Raw genomic sequence first — 21,757 nt, 5'->3', positions numbered from 1 at the left:
AATATTCAGACAACAATAAAATTACTTTTTCTCTACAATGAATAAAAAGGATGGAAATCATATCCTGCCATTCTCTGAGGTATTTCCAACGTACTACATGGCAGGCTTTGTAAGTACAGCACTAGATCATAAAAATTACAGATCAGGTTAAGAAGCATTGTATGTGTTTGTCTTTTTAAGTTGTTTCCTTTATCAACTTGACATATAAAGCCCATGGTGCTTAAATTGATGTTTACTCAAACTGCTGCCAAGCAATCCTTCTCTCACCCTCTAGGGAATCAGCACCATCTTTCAAAGCCTCTTGAGAAGCGAATGCTTCTCCAGTGTAAATCATCACCATATTCTTTAGTCATGCTATCGTTGTTGGGCACTTAAAAAAATAAATAAAATAAAAATAGGCACAGTAACCTCAAATAAATACACCTTAAAGATCTTATTTAACTTACCAGTTACTGAGGCAAAATAAAATGCTGCAATTCCTTTTCAGAAACTAGGAAACTACATATATATTAGGCATTAGGAATTGCTGATCTGAATTTGCACATAAAAAATTCACCAAGAATCACCAGGAGTAATGAATTACGTACGTACACTGGACAGAGTTCGTTTGTGTGTTGATGGGCAAAACCACTTATGATATTTTTCTTGTGACAATTTTGAAGATTTGTATAATATCTCAGGAAAAAATATTAGGGGCATACAGTTACAAAATAGCTGTCTCATAATAGTTTTGCTCAGGTCAAGGTGTTCAGAACTTTCCCTGAGTATAGGAAATATGTAGAACTGTGAACAACCTGTGATGTCACGTATGGCATAGATAATGATTGTGTGGAATACATATTTCCAAATCAAAGACTCTAAATTGTGTGTGTGTGTGTGTGTGTGTGTGTGTGTGTACAAATAAAAAAACCTAAAGGATTCTTTTACAGGAGGCTGAGGCAGATGTAATTTGTATTTGCTGCAGCCTGAATATACAATACTGGGTGGAGCTTATTCTGTAAAATGCGACCCCCTTACTAAAATTTGGTCACTGGTTCTATTGAAATTTCCTCCATTAAATAATTGACAGAAATTTTCTGAGAAGAATATACATGATGTGTGGATATCTTTGTTGTTTACTGTAAGAATACAATAAATAATAGCCAATAGAGAATTTGGACCAAATCATATTAGGAGGTTGAACACTTGAAGAAGAAGAATAACGTTTTATGTTTCCCTTAAGATCTGCTGTTTGTGTCCATATATGGTTGCATATTCAATTTTATGACTAAAATTGATACCTCTCTCTCTCTCTCTCTCTCTCTCTCTCTCTCTCTCTCTCTCTCTCTCTGTCTCACACACACACACACACACACACACACACACATGCACACTCACATCCTCTGCTAGGCTGAGTGAAGGATGTTTACTCGTCTTTTAAAAATAGATGACTAGAGGTGAAGATCCCACTCATTGAAAACAGGCATCTTCTAGCCACCTTCTCCTGTTGAATTTTTTTTTTAATCTCTTTTGATCTACTTTCTGCACTTGTTAACTCTGTCCTTTGGCCTAAGAGCTGGATCTGGTTTACATCTAAAGACCTAGTTTTCCTGCCTTCTAATTTCCATTTGTATTCTTAATGGAGAAGCAGAGTGCAAGCCTGGAGGAAGGGAGAAAATGAGAACAGAGAGTTTACTCCAGCTCCTTTGACTGTCTAAGGATGGAAGTCCTCTCCTCTTGAGGCAGTCTTCTCCTCTGTAGGATTCTGGCAGCTGCTTATTTTGATTGCTTCTGGGCCTTGGGGTGGGGGGCAGCACCTCACTCCCTGTTACTGCACCAGGATGGTCTCTCATCACTCATAATTTGACTTGCACCACTATGAATACTTTTGTGAAAAATCCCCTTGAAATAATGTTGTGTTCTTCGATTTCCCATTGAGAACTTGACTCATAACTTCCCAATGCGTTTCTAGATTTTCTGAGTCATATGGCTAATAGAAGGATAAAAATACCAAAAGTTTCTAACTGGGCACACAAAGGCAAAGGATTTATTATAGCATTAGAATCTACCATGGGCCAAAAGAATTATATGCAAAGGATCAAAGAGGAAATATTTTATCAGTTGTTGAATATTCTAATACTAGCCATAGATTTAAAAATGAACTGCAGCAACAGCAGAGTGGTATAACAAGGCCACAGAACTATAGAGAACTTACCGCAACTAAAACATACACTGTAAACTTCGTTCATAAGAGCTATACATTCTTTGTATCTCTTACTGGTGTCATTAACAAACACAGCATTTTGTTTTAATTTATCTCAGGATATTTTTTTTTCTTTCTGAGAGTTTCTTTGTCACTGTTTTAACTACTGGAGTTGGAGAACTGAATTGAATGCCTGTCACATTTTCTAATGTTATTGTTTTAGTTTTCATGCCTTGTAATACTCAAATCCATCCTAAAGCAAAATTGTCACAGAGATGTTAATATTATAAGTAGATGTACAGTGAATTTAAGGTGATATATTAAGAATCTTCACTGGGCTACTTTAGCATCCAGTTTTATGAACAAAAAAATATTTTATAGCCAATTAACCAAGGGCCCATGCTCCTGACAAATAGTCACCTATGGTTTTTTTGGATATTTTATTTACATTTCAGATGTGATTCCACTTTCCCCATTTCCCCCACATCCAAAACCTCCTATCCCACCCCCCTTACTCCTGCTTTTATGGGGATGTGCCTCCACCCACCCATCCACTCCCACCTCCCCTCATTCAGATATACCACTTGGGTTTACATTTTTGGAAAATCGCATCTTATAGTATAATTTCATTAAATGTGATGTCTAGTAGAAGACACTCCTATTCCAAATTTTTACTTCCCAATTCTTCAATTCTTCACCTTTCTCATCCTTCCTGTAGGCAGAAAGTCAGAGACAATTGTCCAGGTTACATGACTATTTTAATAGTTGACCCTCTCAACTTAGAACAGTTTAAATTATACTCATAATTTTAGTGGATCATTATCATACTTTCTGGAAGATTTAGTCACATTTTTTTCCTTGAGATAATATAATAGGCCAATAAGGGTAGAGGGCTTTGATGGGGTACAATGCAAGAGCAAGGCTCCAAATTTGAGCATAAAAAGGTAGTAGCACTGTATCTACCAGACTAATCAAAGATAACACTTGGAAAAATAAAACCTACAAAGACAAAGACTAACATGATAAAAGTGAGCAAAAAGCAATGGGAACAGGGAAGCAAGAAAAATATCTGAACTAAAAAACTCAGAGTGGATACAAAGAAGGACATTAGGTAAATGAAACAATTTTTAAAGGCTCCATGTGTGTGTGTGTGTGTGTGTGTGTGTGTGTGTGTGTTTGTATGTGTTGGTTTCAGCTTGGGTTGGGGGTCCTAGTGTAGGTAAAGGATTTTTCTACATTTTTAAAATAAGTGGCAAGACAAAAAATACAGTGGATTCACAGGTATTTGAAGAACTTAAGAATGAAAATAAAAATGTAAAGTTAGTGAATTGATTATATTCTTGCAAATTGAGGAAGCCACATATTTCGGAATTGCCATTTCTCAGTGTGTTAATGTTTAACTCCATAAAATTATCTGTTTCTTGAGACTACATGACTGCTAGGTATTCATACTAAAATATTAGAGAATCTATCAGTACATTTGATGTGTGTGTGTGTGTGTGTGTGTGTGTGTGTGTGTGTGTGTGTGTGTGCATTCATGTGTAGGAGTCTGGTTGTTCATGTCTCACAATATTTTTAGAGGTCGGAGGTCATTCTAAGGTAGCATTTCTCATTTTCTGTTTGATTTTGGATTTTCCTGTTTCTACATCCCATCTTTCCACAGGAGTATTGAGATTACAGTTGTGCTTCACCACACCTGACTTTTCAGAACTTGTAGGGTTTCAAATTCATGTCTGCACACTTGTGCTTCATGTAATTTACCCATTGAACCATCTTCATGTCTCAATTTTCTTTTTTTCATTGTTATATGAATTAATATAAAGTTAATAAATATTAAAGAATGGGGAAAGATAAGTTTACTATGAAAATTTTAAAATAGTTCATGATCCCAAATTCCAACTATACAGTAGAAATCTTGGTGGAGAAGAAAATAACATTTGAACAAATCTGAGCAAGACTTAAAACTTTTATGATGTTTTGATATTCTGTGTCATCTTTTTGTTAATGAGGGAAATTGCCTCTGTCTTAGTTTTCTGTAATAAAACTTCTAGGACATTTCAGTGTAACCCTTCTTCCTAGAATCAGAGATATGACTGAAGCATCATTTAAGTTTTACTGTCATAACCAGATTGTTTCAAGCATTGAGGAGACTGCTCTGGACAAGGTTCTTCCATCATCGTCAGACAACTACTTCCCCTTTGAGAAACAGTTATTGATCTGCTATCTTATAGACCCCATGACCACCTCCTAGGACTGGCACCACTCATAGGGGCTTGGCCCTCCTATATCAGTCATTAATTTAGATAATTTACCTCAAGCTTGCCCCTAGGCTACTTTTGTTGGGACTTTGTTTCTCAGTTGAGATTCCATCTTCCCAATTGACTACCTTGTGTTAAATTGACATAAAACTAGACAGCACACTTATGGTTTCTTATTTTGACATAAATACATTATAATTATTTCAATATATTACAAAGTTAGTCAGGCAATGAGATATACATTATTGCTTTATTGCTGTTTTATTTGATATAGCTATTGACAATGCCTCTTTATTAGGAAGCTACATAGATATTTTCATCCTTGGAGGACTCTGGTGCTGGACCCTTTTCTTATAATTAATAATTTGTAAAGCTGAAGATTAGAACCACACTGTTGTAATAACTAATAAGAGAAATGGGACTGAAGTCATATATTTGGTTGTGGGAGGAGTCTCGACACCATGAATTTCCTATAAGTTCATTAGAGATAACTATGTTTGGCTCTTGATTTCTACTCATTATTAGCTTATTAGCTTTCTACCTAGAAGAATCCTTTCTGATGAGGAACAAAAGTACAGCATTGAGCAACATCTAAGTCAAATGAATTTGTCAATCATTTAAACAAAATAAAACCCCTTAGGAAAAACTGCCTCTTTTAGACTAATGATCGTTAACCTGTGGATTGCAATCCACGCAGGGGTCACATTTCAGATATCTAGTATATCAGATATTTACATTGAGATTCCTAACAGTAGCACAAAATTAAAGTTATGACACAGCAATGAAATATGTTATGGTTGGGGGGGGGGGGTCACCACAACATGTTTAACTAAGTAAAGGGTCTCAGCATTAGAAAGTGTGAGAACTACTGTTTTAGGGAGTTAAAATCAGCCTGTAATAAAAACTGAAACAGTGGTCCCTTTGACCAGTTTCCACACTCACCCCTGGACTGAGCATGACTTTACTCTATGACACGCTCCATCAAGGACTGAATGGCTTGGGAAAACCAAAAAGAGATCCTGGTGACACTGTGGCTTCTAAGTATTCTAATACCACATTACTCTTTGAAAAGAAATTAGCTTGTGATAAGTCCTACTATTATAACAACAAAATATTTCCCATTCCTCCTTCATGTTCCAGTATATTGTAATTGTCATTCATTTCATTTATTGGTAAGAATACAAAGACAACAATGGACATGATAAAGTGGCCAGGAGTGAGGGGTAGAGGGATCCCAGGAGGCCTCAGTCCTATACAAAGAACTACAGGCAATACAGAAATGGTAATGGTAGGATAAATTGTTTCCTACAGGGAGGAACACAAGAATCAATACCAAATGGTCAGCCCCAAGAACACAAATAAGAGTTCCATTATACACTCAGTGGGTTGTACCTAGAAATATATCTGTATATGCATGTATGTGTGTACCATAAATTAATGACAAAAGAGGCCATGAACATTAAAGACAGCAAAGAGGGTTTGCAGGGAAATGGGGAGCATGCAAAAATGATATTGTAATCTCAAAAACTAAAGGAAATGATTTTCTAAAGAGAATATACTAGTAAACACATTTCACTTCAGTCTTGTGTATATTTTGTTGTATCTTTTGGTAACTTTAAAAATAAATTCTTCTATTTTTACTTCCTTTTATTCATCCCCTGCCATTTTTCTTTTTATGTAGATCCCAGTTTCTGATATTTGCCTCTGAGAATGATTGCATAGCATACTCTTCAGGACTTATCTGCCAACATCCTCACTGTTTTGGCTTGACTCTGAAATTATATATTTTCTTTTACTTTTAAAGATTAATTTCATGGGATATAGAAATTTAACTTACTGTTCGATGAACATTAAATATTTCAGTCAACTCATCTTGTGTGATTTCCGGGGAGAACATGAATGTATTTATTACTTTCACTCCTAGAAACAATAGCTTATTTTTTCTACTGTCTTCTTTCAGCCTTTTAATTTTTATCACTGATATTCTCATGCTTGAATATAATATGTTTAGCTATATTTGGGTTTTGATCTATTCAGTATATTGCAAAGACTTATTTATTTTATTTATATATGTCAGTGCTTTCCCTGTATGTGCATACATATACTACATGTACTAAATGTGTGCTGGGTACGTGCAGAGTCTAGAAGAGGGCATTAGATGCCCTGGAACTGGAGTTACAGGAAGTCATGAGCCACCATGTAGGTTCAGAGATTTGAACCTAGATCCTCTGTAAGAAATAGTCTTCTTAAGCATTTAGCCAGTGCTGACTATATGGTATTTTTGAGCTTCCCAGGATTAGTTATTTAGTATTAAACATAATTTGTGGAAATTTCTATATTATTATTTCAAATATTCTTTCCTTTTTTTCTTTAGTGTTCCTATTCGTGTGTGCTATACTCTGTAGTAGCCCCACAGCTTAGTCACTTGGTACTGTCCCTGTGTGTGTGTGTGTGTGTGTGTGTGTGTGTGTGTGTGTGTGTGTGTGCTGCAAGTCTGGAAGTTTCTACTGAGTGAAACTCACAGGAAGCTATTCCTTCCACAACTGTGTTCAGTTCTCCCAATGAGATTATCAAAGTCATTTTTTATTTCTGTTAATCTTATTATGATCTCTAGTGCTTTTACTTTGTTATTTGTGTTTTTGCTTGTTTGCCTTTAGCTTTCTTAGACTTTCCGTGTATCAACTGGCAATGCTCATATTTCTTCCATGTTATTTACTTTTCATTACCTATATCCTTTAGTTAATTAACTATAATGTTAAAATTCCTCTAAAAACATATTTAATAACCCTGTTTTATCTGAGTCTGATTGCAGTGTTTGCTCTTTCCTTAGGATTGTGTTCACACCCATGGTGGTTTGAATATGCTTGGCCTAGGGACCAGCTCCGTTAAGAGGTGTGGCCTAGTTAGAGGAATTGCATCACTGTAGGGGTGGGCCTTGAGACCCTCCTCCTAGCTACCTGGAAAAAAAGTCTTCTATTGTTTGCCTTTGGAACAAGATGTAGAACTCTCAGCTTCTCCAGCACCTTGCATGTCTGGATCCTGCCATGCTTCCTGACATGATGATAATGGACTGAACCTCAGAACCTGTAACTGAGTCCCAATTAAATGTACCTCATAAGAGTTGCCTTGGTCATGTGTCCCTTTACAACAATGGAAATTATAATTAAGACAATGTCAGTTATGATTTTGTTGTTATTGATGATGATGATGGTGGTGGTGGTGGTTATGTTATTAGCCTCTTAATTTGCCTTCTAATTATCCTGAACAGCTGTACATGAAATAGTGCTGAAAATGAGCTACTTTAAATAGACTTTGGTAGACACAACATGAAGAGAAGCTGTGCATTCCATGAGATGACAAAGTTTCAGCCAGGCAGTAAGCTTTGTACTCTGGGCTGTGTTTAGCACAAGTTCAGCCACTTGCTGAACCTAACTTGGGTATGATGGCTTTATCTGAGCTTGAGTTGGGAATTGCCTTTTACTGAGGTGGACTGAGGTCTGAACCATCTTTCAAAATAGCTTCTGTTGAGTGCAAGTTTTGTTAAAAATGAATAACCAAATTCTCTGGCATATCTCAATTGGTTCTTTTCTCCTGGAGTGATTGTGAATGGATCAGGCCTCCTGGGGCAGGAGTCATGTGAAGGCATGACTCACTGGCCTTTGCAATTGAAATGTTCTCAGAGTGCTATAAGTACCAAAATAACAGATGTGATCCCATGAAGACTGTCTGGTGCACTGTCCAGGATGATAGGATGATGGGGCCCAGAATGCAGACAGCCAATCAAAAAGGGTCTGCCTACTCCATTCAAAATCCTCAATAGACAATCATCTCCAGCAATAGATAAGAGGAGTTTGTGGTCTTTTTTTGTTTGTTTGCTTGTTTATTTGTTTTTTGGTATTAACTATGAAAGTGGATGGATCACATTAAGCTAAAAGCAAAATAAAAAAAAAATGCCAATCCCTCTATAAACTGATTTTCTTGGAGTTTGCTGTTCTCAGACTTGTCTGTACTGGGTTTATAGCCATTCCTATAGAGCAGATGAAGTATTCACCTACTGCTACTTCCAGTTTGGGGAGGAGATCTTCTCTATGTCTTCCCTTCTCACACACATCTGGCAGCATCAATTAATCCTCTCAGTTTCACCAACATTTCAATTATTAGAGAGATACAGACTTAGCTTCCAAGGTTTTCTATTGGAGACTTGAAACTTGCACTAAATAGTACAAAATGGCAGCATTAAATCCAATAGGTCAGGGCCTAAAAGTATTTTTTAAGTCAATGTCTGATACTTTTTATAATGTATTTTTGTTTACTTCTGTTCAGCACTAGTAAGAGTAAATTTTGAGGATACTTTTGGAGGCTCACCTTTAAGCACTGGCCAAATAACAGCTCATTTAAGCAGATAATGCTTTCTCCATGTGTTTTGACCTCTGAACAATCCTTCTGCCCCCTGGATTTTCAGCAACAAGTCTACTCCACATTTGGTAAGGCAGTAGGGGTTTTTAACCAAACCAAGCATGTCTAGAATTTATAATATGAGAAGCATTTCTGAAACATAAACATAAATTATATAGAGTCCTCTCATCTTATGCCTGGTTATATGCAGTACATTCTTCATTTTACTTATATAGCATTTTCTATGTACTCGTGTGTGTGTGTGTGTGTGTGTATGTGTGTGTGTGTATGTGTGTGTGTGTGTATGTGTGTGTGTGTGTGTATTATGTGTGTGCCTGTGAATGTATGTGTATAAAATAAGGAGTACTTATTATGAACTAAAGGCATAGACTCTAAAGATGATCATGATAATAATTTGATTTGTTGTCCAGACATCTGAAGGTCCTACACTCTTTTTAATTTTTCATTTAAAATTTTTATTTTTACAATGACACCATTATCTTTGGAATCACCTACACTCAAGCATTTATGTTAATTCACTCATTAATTTTACTGGTTTTTTTGAAGAAATATAATGTATCAGTTTCTTGAGATAAAATATCAATTAAATTCAGGTGGCTACTTTCTTCTTAAAATTTATTATCTGTTGCAAATGTATTGATGAAGGCAATATACCTACTTGGTAAAAACAATCTTATTTAAGGCAATGTAGTCTATTGTAAAAGGCAATGTTCAGGAGACTTAATGTATACAGAATGAAAAGTACTTTTCTATGAGTTGCTTAGAATTGATAATAGGAACATATAGAAGAGAATAGGTTTTTATTTTGTTGTTAATATTAGTACTAGTATTGTTATTGTTGTCTCCCTTTTCCTTTTTCTCTTTCTCTTTTCTTTCTATGAGTGTATGTGAATGTGTGTGTGTGCATGTGTGTGTGTGTGTGTGTGTGTGTGTGTGTGTGCGCGCGCGCGTGTGTGTGTAACATTGAGGGTGGTTGCACATGTGCCAAGGTACATATGTGTAATCCAGAGAACAACTTTATTGAGTCCATTACCTCTTTCTATTTTGACATGGTTTCTAGACATTGAGAATTCTCTGCAGTTCAACATGGTTGAATGCTGATGAATACAGCTAAAAGCTGGTAAGATTATTCATTTTGTGTTGAGATTTAACTCTCCTTTAATCACTAATATTTTTTCTTTGCTAAGTGTATAAAATTGCCTGGGGCAGACTGACTGGTCATTCAGGCTTTTGAATGGAAGTAGTTCCATTTGGTTTGATTGACTGTGTAGATTTGGGTGTCAACACCCTCCAGTTGCAGACAATAGACCCAACTGTCTTCACTTTTGTCCTCATAGCACTGATGTTTCTTTCCATCAGCACTCCAAGAACATTCTATTGCAGGGAACAGTGAGACTGAAGCCAACAATCACCCCAGACAACCAGCACCACTCCAGAGAGACTGCATGGGCCTTTGCAGGCAATATAAGCCAGCAAGACAAGCCAGGGATCTGTCCAAGTTTCTTTCTTTCTTCTTTCTTTCTTTCTTTCTTTCTTTCTTTCTTTCTTTCTTTCTTTCTTTCTCTCTCTCTCTCTCTCTCTCTCTCTCTCTCTCTCTCTCTCTCTCCCTTTCTTCTTTCTCTTTTTTGTTGCATATTTTTATTTCACTTTATTTTATTGTTGAGATTTTAGTACAATTACAATATTTCTACCTTTCCTTCCTCTGTAACCTATGATTTACCTCTCCTCACTCTCAAAATCATGGTCTATTTTTCTGTTGTTTGTTATCACATGCACACAATAATATATGATATATATTGTATATATATCATACGTATCATATATATCACATATATACATGTATAAGATATATATGTCTATATGTATATATTTATAAGTATACATATATATAAGATTCATAAATACAATCTGCTCAATCTAAATAACAGTACCTTTATATATGTTTGGTACCAGGTAACCAATTGGTATGTTCTTCCCTGAGAAAGACTACTTCTTGCTCTCAGCTTTCCTCACTTGCCTAGTTCTAGTATAGGTTTGAGTCCTTGTAGACTCCCTTCCCACTTTGTCATTTTTCTTGATCCTCTCCTTTGGGTATTCAGATTGGTGACAATTTATAGATGTAACTTCTGTTATTACTAGGAGTTAGAATCTCATAGGACATCTCCTGTCTTCATCTCTTACAAACCTTCTGCTCCTTCTTTCACACTGTTCTCTGACAAGATGAGTCACATTGTCACATTGCAATTCTACGACCCAGGATTTTTCCTGTATAGTTTTTTTTTCTGCATTATCATGATTTTTCTTAAAGCACTATTATATTTATCTGGGACTTTTAAGAACAAAAACTTCTCTCACTGTCTTTTCTTCATATATTGAGTACTGTTTAGTGTATGTGCCATAAGAGTTAATTTTCTTATTCAACTGAGATCCACCTATCTTTTATTTAATAGTTTGTAGAGAACATATTAAGTTTTAACAATGTATTCAGAGTTTGTTTTGTACCAAATGTTCATTCTATACCATCCCGTGAAATCTACTTTTTAATCTCATATGCTATAGCAAGACAGAAAATACTGTTTTGGAGGAAATTAAGGATTTTACAGAGGGTAATATTCTTCCATATTTTAAGTCAAATAAATTATTTTAAAGTGTTTCTAATTATAAAAAAAATCATTTGCTACATACTTTAATATAAACAACAATTGAATTCTCAGATCATTATTTTTTTTTACATGCCTGCCTAGTCCAGCATGGTTTTAATAGGGAGAGCATGGCATGGTTACTGCCACTGGGACAGAGCCACACACAGGAGATGTGGGCCTCCATGAGTGTCCATGGTTATTTGGGCATAGACTTGTTTGTATAATAATGTACATATTTTTACATTCCTCCTTTAAGGACTGTCCTTCTATTAATGTGATTCCATGATAATCAGACAGCACAAGTCTAGGAGGCAAAGGTGTGGCTAATGTGTCAGCAAAATGGTAAATACTGAGACCTTCAGGACACCTCTTAAGATTATGGGAAAAAAACTCTAAAAACACATGGGTTCAAAAATATGTAATTTCTCAAAAATAAGGATGCAATGTGAATTATCTGAGTGGTTTCATGACCTAAAGAAAGAAAAGCAGGAGCACTGTAAGCCAACTTGTCAGGAAGATAGTAAGGAAGGAGATAAAGAAATATAGGTAATGGTAGTTACAGGAGATCCCACCCATCTAAGGTTTTTGTTTATGCTTAAAAAGGCACACAGATTCCTGAACTCATAGTCAGCCTGAGACAGAGGATTGAGCCTATATGTGATTGAAATGTTAATTTCAGGACAAGGACCCACTCAGCTAGCTTATTGGATGTGTTTAAGCGAAAAGAAAATCTCTGAATTCTTTTGCAATGTTAAAAAAAAATGTATTTACTAGCTCCTAAGAATCAAGGGGCTGGATCATGAAATGCTGATTCATGGAATAATCAAAAGGGAACCTGACAGAAATGACTGGATTGATATGTAAAATAAACGTTTGTGCTTATGATCTGCAAGAGATGAGCTATTCAAAGAATTTTTTAGAATAGCAAGGGATAAGGGCTTGGAGAACTGCCTTGAACAGAACATAGAAAGAGAGGTCTCAGAAGATCTTCAGAAAGAGCAGAACATAGAGAATGCAATCTGGAAAGCTCTTTTGAGTAGAACATGGGCTGCCAGCTTGAACCCATGATTTGACTTCGTGTACTTTGTTTCTCCATTCTCAGAATCTCTCTCTAAGCCAAGGCTGGTCCTTGGCAATATGCTCAAACTTGGACATGAGAAACACATGAACTAAATTCCAAGAATTACACTGTTCCTTTTTCATCCTGAGCTTTATTACAGAACTACTGTTACTTCTTAGTTTCTTGACCTAATTATGCTTTATGGACATTTCTGAAATAATTTAAATATGTAAATTATTACATAACCTTTTAAACTTTGTTGTCACTAAATGAAATTAAGTACTAACAAAACTTGCTCTACTTTGGGAAATCATTCTGTAAACAATTTACAATAAAGATTATTCAAAGCAGTCTATGTGCACTAGAGGTTTTAATATGTTGTATTATTAATATAAGTACAGATCTGCTGCAAGCATCTTGACTAATAACAGTTGTGGCAAGATCTCCACCTCCTGAGACAGTTTTATTTGTTTATAGAGGAATGTCACTTTTTGTTGGAGTGACACACGGTTTAGTGCCTGCCATATTATTACTATTCATTTTGTTATATAATAAAGACTGACACATTTTGATGACAAAGGACTAAAGAAAAATGAAAGGAAATTCTTTATACAAGTAGCACTAAATGAGTTTGAACTCCTGTCTAAATTCACAGAGTAATCCATATAATAAAATTAATTTTGAAAATATGCCACATAAATTTTCATTAGATTGCCCTATCACCAGATTGCAAGTAAAGTCTGAAAATTTTCTTGCTCACAAGAATAAATTAGAGTCATTTGGTTTCTCAACATCAGTATTTGAACTCTTTGGGGCCATAACCCATTGTGTTACAACCCTGTGTGATTCATCAGTGGAAGAGACTAGAAATCTCCTTCACTTTTGCTAGTGAAACTAAGGCAGTTATGAAAATGGGACAGAAGAGAGAATTTGTGCAATAATATGGACAGATAATTTTTCACTCGAATTTTTAAAGAAACCATGTGCATGAAGTATCACATATCCAATTTCACTTTTGAACTGTTTCAGAGAGCATGGTCTCAAAGAACCAGCAGTCAGAAATATTCCAGAATTAGAAGAGTAGATTAGAGATTGCTCCCCAGTAATTGTCAAAGGCCAATAAAATAATCATAGTCTGAGTCTTACTTATGTGTAAGCTAGTTAAGAATAAGCTTAAAGTGGTTACACTACACTAGTTAAAATGTCTTACTAACCTAAACGTTAAAGAAAAGAACTGACATCTAGATCCAGCTGAACCAGCTCACTCGCCTATATTTAATTCTTAAAAACTGATTCCTTGGAAACAATTTTAAGTAGTTATTACTGTTTTTATATAAATATATTAAATGTGTAATGCTTCTTTATTTTGTTTTCTTATCATCTATCTCTATCTATCTATCTATCTATCTATCTATCTATCCATCTACATATCTAATCTATAATTTATCAAATTTAGAAGCACTAAGATCTACAAATGTCAGGACCCTCAAATGAAAAGAGTTCTCCATACTGAGGTATAAGAAATTCAGTTAACTATAGGCACTAAACCAGCTTTAACATCTCAGCTGTATTCACACTTTTGAACTTTGCTATAACTTGCTTTTCTTCTGGTCACACTGGAGCTTTGAAAGGTGCCAGCTTTTTAGCTGCACTGAACTTTCTGAAGTCTTGTGTTGCTTTTATATTAGAAAATGTCTCAAAATGCTTTTTCCAGTCTATCAAAATTATTTGAATACTAAAAATGAATATAATATATTAGAATCATTGTACATGTTGCAGAGGATAAAGAAAATATTATTGAAAATTCAGTATCACTTGAAAAGAAATCTGTTTAAATGAAAACACTGCAAAGACAGAATGATAGAAGAAATAACTGCGTTGCTTTCTTGATTAAGAACATCCACAGTTTTTCACAACATATCCACAGGAAGCCAGAAACATAATGGAGAGAGTGCAAAATCTATGGCATGCTTTATTGCCTCTGTTATTGTCTGAGTAGCAGGAGATATAAATATTCTCCTTGGCCTCAGGGCTACCTTCAGAAATGGTGGTCTATATTAACTGAAATTGAAAAGAAAAAAAGGGGAACAGGAAAGGAAGAAAGTGTTCATGACTGTGTTAAGCTGCCACAGGCAGAGATTGAAAAATGGTGCAATAATATTCTAAGCAGTTGACTGAGTTCAGAGCTATTAAAAGGGAGTGATGGGTGGGGCATATACATCCCCAGGCTCCCAGGTCTCAATTCTACACTACATTCACACTACCCAGACCAATCCTGACAGCAGTCACTTCCTACCATCTTGTCTTCTATTTTTTATCCTTGGTTTCTGTTAAGAATAAATCCTTTAAATACCTGAAAAATACATAACAATGATTAATTTCTATTTTGTCACAGATTTCAACTATTGCATTAAAGCATCAAACTACATTAGAGAAGCAGAATTTATCCATCAGTCTTCTGCTAGCAAATGCTAGGATATTATTTTATAGTTCATAATCCTTTGTGTGTCCACTTATAATTGATCTGCTTGTCAAAGGGGCAACATGAATTTCTATTACTCTATCTTCAAAACATAGCACACAGCAACTATAATATTTGATAGTTTTTAGTGCTATTTAGTCTTGCTGGACTTTTGTGTTGCTTTTATAGTATAGAAAAAAAATCTCAAATGCATTTTCCAGTCTTTCAAAAGCATTTGAGTAACAGAGTGAATATAACGTATTAGTCACTGTATATCTTCCACTGAATAAAGAAAAACTATTTGAAACTTAGTAAACAGGTAAAAAAAAATAGCAATTAAAAAAAATACCCTTTCATTTTCGACAGTTTGTGTGACACAGTTTTTTGTAGCTTTACCCTTGTCAAAGGGTATCTCAAACTTCTGGGATTTCAAATTTAATTTCCAAAGCTATATCCCTGTTTCTGACATGCTTACCAAGCTAAAGCTGCTAGGATTGCAGTTTCAAAAGAGGCTGAAATAGGACAGTTGACAATGATTTTGCTGGTGTTGGGGATAGGCATAATGTAACGGGAGGGGGGGTGAGGGGGGAGGGTCCTGGGACTTAATTTTAGTTGCTCTAGGATCTAGAAAATATTTCTGAAGATTTGTGATAATAAAAGTGGAGACTTGACTTTCATATTTGATATGTAACTAGGTAATATGCAGCAAATATGTTTAGCAGGGTCTGCACATACTTGAATTCCTCGGAAAATCTGATGTCTTAGTTAGGATTTTACTGCTGTGAACAGAAACCATGACCACAGCAATTCTTGTAAGGACAACATTTAATTGGGACAGGCTTACAGGTTCAGAGGTTCAGTCCAGTATCAACAAGACAAGAGTGCTGGTAGTGTCCAGGCAGGCATGGTGCAGGAGGAGCTGTGAGTTCTACATCTTCATCTTAAAGCTGCTAGGAGAACACTTGCTTCCAGGCAGCTAGAATGAATGTCTTAAAGCCCACACCCACAGTGACACATCCACTCCAACAAGGCCATACCTCCTAATAGTGCCACTCCCTAGGCCAAGCATATAGAAACCATCACATTTCATTCCCTGGCCCTCATAGGTTTGTTCAACCACATGAGTCTAGGGGAGCCATACCTAGTCAGAGCAGAGTAAAAAGTACATTTAGCCCAACTTCCAGAGTTCCCAGCCCGACTTCAAAAGTTCCCAAAGACTCTAGCAATCACAACAATGTTAAAAGTCTAAAGTTCAAAGTCTCTTCTGAGATTTATCCAACCGCTTAACTGTAATCTCCAAAGCAAGACAGGAAACCAGCTGGATGAGCTTCAAACTGCATCTCCATATCTGATGTCAAAGTGGTCTTCAGATCTGTAACTCATTTTTCATCTTTGTTGACTGCAACAAACTTCTTTCTCCTGAGCTGGTTCCACTCCTTGTTTGCAGCTTTCCTCTGCAGGTAGCCCATGGCTCTGGTATCTTTAACATCTTAGGTTCTCAAAGTCAACTTCAACTTCACAGCATCTTCTTCCAATGTGTGTGGTCCATACATGATCTAGGATCCTCCAAATGTCATCAATCATATCTCCAACTCTCCACTCTGCAGCACTGTAGGCTCTGGTTGACAGCACTCCATTGCTGCTGGTATTATTGGTCATCATCCCATGGTACTGGCATCTCCAGTACACTATACTACTCAACTGCAACTAGGCTTTACCAATAGCCTCTCATAGGCTCTCTTCATATTGTCAGGCCTCAACTTCTTTGCATGTTCCCTTTAGTCCTGGCCCATCAACTGTAACTGAGGCTGTACCTTTGCCAATGTCCTTCCCTGATCTTTCACAGGGCCAACCCTCAGATGCAATCCATGAACCCTTCATACATTTGAAACCAGTACCACCTAGGTGATTGCTACACATTACCAAATCCAGCTGCAGTATGAAGTACAATCTTGGCAGTTTCTGGAACACAGCTCCTTTGTGCTCTCAGAAAACACTTCCCAGATTTCACCTCAGTAATGCTGGTCTCTTTTTAATCACTGCTAATTTCTTAGCTCCAGCTAACCAGCATCGATTGTCCCCGTAGTCCCTTCTATTCTAGACTCTAAAGTTAGAGCCACACGGCTGAAGCTTCCAAGTTCTGCTGCTTGCTGAGGCTGGAACACAGCTCCACTTACTTTATTACCAGCTTTCTATTTCCAACTTCCTTACTGCCTAAGCTTGACTGTCCTGGAACTTACTCTGTAAATTGACCTTGAACTCAGACGTCTGCAGGGCTCTCTCTCTCTCTCTCTCTCTCTCTCTCTCTCTCTCTCTCTCTCTCTCTCTCTCTCTCTCTCTTTCTCTCTCTTTCTCCTGGAATTAAAGGTGTGTACCATGTTTGGATTTAAGCTTTCCTCACCTAGAATTTGCTCTGTTCTAAACTGGCCTTGAATTCAGACATCTGCTTGGCTTTGTTTCCTGGGATTAAAGGGTTTGTACTACCACATCAGGACCTAAATCTAGGTGGGTGGTATCTTGCCCAAGGTTACCACTCCCTTAATTCAATTTAGTATCCTGGAATACAGGATTCAGCTCCATCTCACTTCCTGCTGCCCCCTTAATACTCGAACTATATATTTTATATTTTTTCTTTCTAAGCTTGCTATGCTTGTTTGAAACACTCTTCATGACACGTAACCAGAGAATAAAGTCTCTGCTGAAATTTTTTAAGACTTCCTTTGTCAATGAAATTAATATAAATTTCTTTACCTTAGCCTCAGGTAGACTTTTCAGACAAGGGCAAAAAGCAGCCACATTCTTCACCAGAATGCCACACAACAGTCTCTAAGACACAACCTGAAAATCTTTTCCACTGAAACCTCTTGGGCCCTGTCTGAACCATTTGAATCACTCTCAGCAACAAGGCCTTCCCTACCCCTACTAAGATGTCTCATTACACATTTCATTGTTTTCCAAATCCAAAATCTCCAAATCTACATTTTTCTAAACAAAAGGGTAATCAGGCTTATCACAATACCCAATACCAATTTCTGTCTTAGTTAAAGTTTTGCTGCTGTGAACAGACACCATGACCATCGACTCTAATAAGCACAACATTTAATTAGGGCATGCTCAGTCTATTATCACCAAGGCAGGTGCATGGCAGCATCCAGGCAGGCATGGTGCAGGTGGAGCTGAGAGTTCTACATCTTCATCTGAAGGCTGCTATGAGAAGAATGACTTCCAGTCAGCTAGGATAAGGGTCTTAAAGCCCACACCCACAGTGACACACCTACTTCAACAAGGCCATAACTTCTAATAGTGCCATTCCTGCACCAGGCATATAGAAACCATCACACCAGATCACTGCATTATTTTTATAAGAAAATATTATCTTTTTCTTTTAGGAAAACTATGTCATTTTCTTCTGTAGAGAAACTCCATTACCTGCTTTCCTATGCCAACAAAAACCCACTCCTAAGGGGCTATGTAATTCACAAATAATCTGTGACAATGACAAACTTGAAGGACAGAAATCTCATCCCCCTCCACAGTACTGCTACTAATAATGCCTTGTGAAACACGTCGTGTTCCTATAGCTAACTTGGATGTTTGTTTAGTTGGTATTCACTGCTGGTTATATGATTAATAAACTGTGCCCAGATGTTTTCCAGCTTCTCTCTTTTCATGTGAACACATATATCTTCCTACCTCCAGAAAGTATATCAGTTGTATTGTTTATTTTATTTCATTTTTTTTTTTTAGAGTTTCGAAGAACTAGCATTTGGACAGTGTTGAATTTTTCCTTGTCCTTTGGACTCTTAGTAAGATGTCAGATTTAAAACCTTGGTTCTCTACCTAGAAACATTGTAGATATGTCGGCAAAGCCCCTTCAAAGAGCCATTCATTGACCCACAAATTGTTCTGTCCATCTATTTCCTCCAGGTTAAAAGAGCCCCTGCAATGGAGAGATGACTCAAGACTCACAAATGTATGCTGCATGTTCATGTGGCCCTAGTTCAGTGCCCAGCACCGATGCCAGGCTGCTCACAAAATTACCTGAAACTCTAGCTCCAGGTAATCCGTCTTTCTCTTTTAGCATCCTAAGATACCTGCACTTATACAGACAAACACATAACAAAAATGAAAATAATAAAAGTAGTTCTTCGTGAAGAGAAAAATGGGTTGGCTTGCAAAACACACAGGAAAGTTTCAGTAGCTTCTCCAGAAATTCAGTTTAGCTCAGGGCAAAGCCTATAGTTATGGACATAGCTGATAAAAATGCAATCAAATGTCTCTTGTCAAACATCATTTGAAAAAAATTCATAAACATTTCATACACATTAAGGGAAAGAAACAATAATTTATTATTTTTTGAAAACAGCAACTCTTACATTATATACAGAAATAAATATATCTTTTGCCACTAAGAAATTTTACATTTCATTCTAGAATAGGTTTAATGCAAAATTTCTGGCCATTATACCACCAATTCCACACTATGGTCTATCGTCAGTTTTATCCATTGATTGGAAAATTTGAATTTCAAAAGCTAAAAATTAATTATGTAGCAAAATGTTTGAGACTTGAGAATTTAGCATTTTTCATGTTTTATTGCAAATATTGTTCTTTAAGGATTTTATTTAGTCTGTATTTCATACATAAATATAGTGTACTAAGATCATCCAGGTCCCTTTCCTCACTTCCAGTTCCTTCCAAACATTCCACTGCATACCCCTTAGATTGGATATTAGCCCAGAAGCTTGCGATACCCAGGGTGCAACTCACAGACCACATGAAGCTCATGAAGAAGGAAGACCAAAGTGTGGGTGCTTCGGTCCTTCTTAGAAGGAGTAACAAAATACTCATGAGAGCAAATATGGAGACAAAGTGTGGGACAGAAACTAAAGGCTGTCTGGAGACCATTACACCTGGGTATCCATCTCATGTGCAGTCACCAAAGGTAGACACTAATGTGAATGTCAGGAAGTACATGCTGACAGGAGCCTGATATAGCTGTCTCCTTAGAGGTTTGACAGAGCCTGACATATACAGAGGTGGATGCTCACAGCTAACCATTGAACTGATCAAGGGGTTCCCAGTGGAGAAGGTAGAGAGAAGACTGAAGGAGATCAAAGGGTTTGTGGCCCCATGGGGAGGGCAACAATACCAACCAACCAGAGTTCCCAGGGTCTAAACCACCAGCCTGGGAGCACATAGGGAGGGACACATGGCTCCAGCTATATATGTAGGGGAGGATGGCCTTGTAGGACATAGGTGGGAGAGGAGATCCTTGGTCCCATGAAGGCTGGACACCCTGTGTGGGGGAAATCGTGAGTGGGGATGTTGGCACATCCTCATTGAAGCAGGAGAAGAAGGGATGAGATGGGAATTCCTGGGCAAGAGGTTGGGGGATGGGGTAAGGAAATAACATCTGAAATTCTGAAATGTAAATAAAAAAAAAAAGGACTTTATTACCTCTAAGTCCTTCCTACTGCTCCTCCTCACTCTCCTCTTCTTTTCCTCCTCCTCCTGTTTCTCCTTTTATTTTTTTATAGTTAAAAAACATATTACTTCTTTTCTTTTTGGCAAGAAATAATTTCCTAGAAATCTTCAAGGATTTGTGAATATTTTCCAGTCTCACATGTGACTGGTTAGCTCGTCAACCATGTATACTGAAGAAAGTACAGCACTGATTGCAGAAAATGAAAGCAACAACAGATAAGAAATGGTTTTAATTGGAATACTAGTCTTGGTCTAAGCACTGCAGCAAGGCCGATTGAACAGTGCAGGGAAATAGCTGCAGAGGTGCACCCCCTACATTGCAGCTTATTGTGAAGGCCAGTCACTAACTTCTCCTCTGCTAAGGATAATACCAGAATTATTTTTAGCTTTTAAAATAATGTTTACGTATGAATCTTCCTGTTGTCATGTCAACTTCTACCTACTTCAGCATTTCACATTACAGCAATGAAAGCCCTGTCATTTCTAAAAGAAAACAAGAAATCTACTCAGTTGGGCATAATTACATTAGCAGACCTTGCTGTCCAATCTTTCAAATGAATGCTCAAAGACAATAAGAGGACATAATTGTGTTAGAATTTTGATGTGGACTGCATTTTACTTGTGTATTACTTTTGGTTAGAATGACCATTTTTACTGTGTCAAACTTACTGATCTATGAGCTTAGAATATCTTTCCATTTTCTGGTATCTTCTTCAATTTCTTTCCTTAATATTTTAAAGATTTTATCACACTAATCTTTTAATTGCTTGGGTAGAGTTGCCCCAAAATATTTCATATTGTTTGAGGCTATTGTAAAAGGTGTTGTTTTTTGATCAATTTCCTAGTCTGTCATGTTCATATAAGAAGGCTACTGATTTTTGTGAGTTAATTTTGTATTCAGACGCTTTGCTGAAAATGTCTGTCTGCTTTAGAAGTTTCTCAGTGCAAGCTTTAGGGTCATTTATGTATACTGCTGTATTACCTGCAAATAATGATACTTTGACTTCTTCATTTCTAATTTATATATTTTTAAAGATATTTATATTTATCTATTTGTCTTGGTATCCCATGCATGAGTATTGTATTTACATCACATGTCCCCTGCATTTACCCTTCAAACTTCTGTATTTATTCTAGAATTGGACTCTCCCACAGATCACTGTCACAGTCTGTGCTATTACTCAGCGTAGAAGGAAAGAATAAGACCAGAGGAGCTGCAAGGTGTCAATGCCAGAGAGGCTAGAGATCTCT

This window comes from Arvicanthis niloticus, chromosome 16 (genome assembly GCF_011762505.2).
Source record: "Arvicanthis niloticus isolate mArvNil1 chromosome 16, mArvNil1.pat.X, whole genome shotgun sequence".
Classification (NCBI taxonomy): domain Eukaryota; kingdom Metazoa; phylum Chordata; class Mammalia; order Rodentia; family Muridae; genus Arvicanthis; species Arvicanthis niloticus.
Note: the sequence above shows the minus strand (reverse complement) of the source record.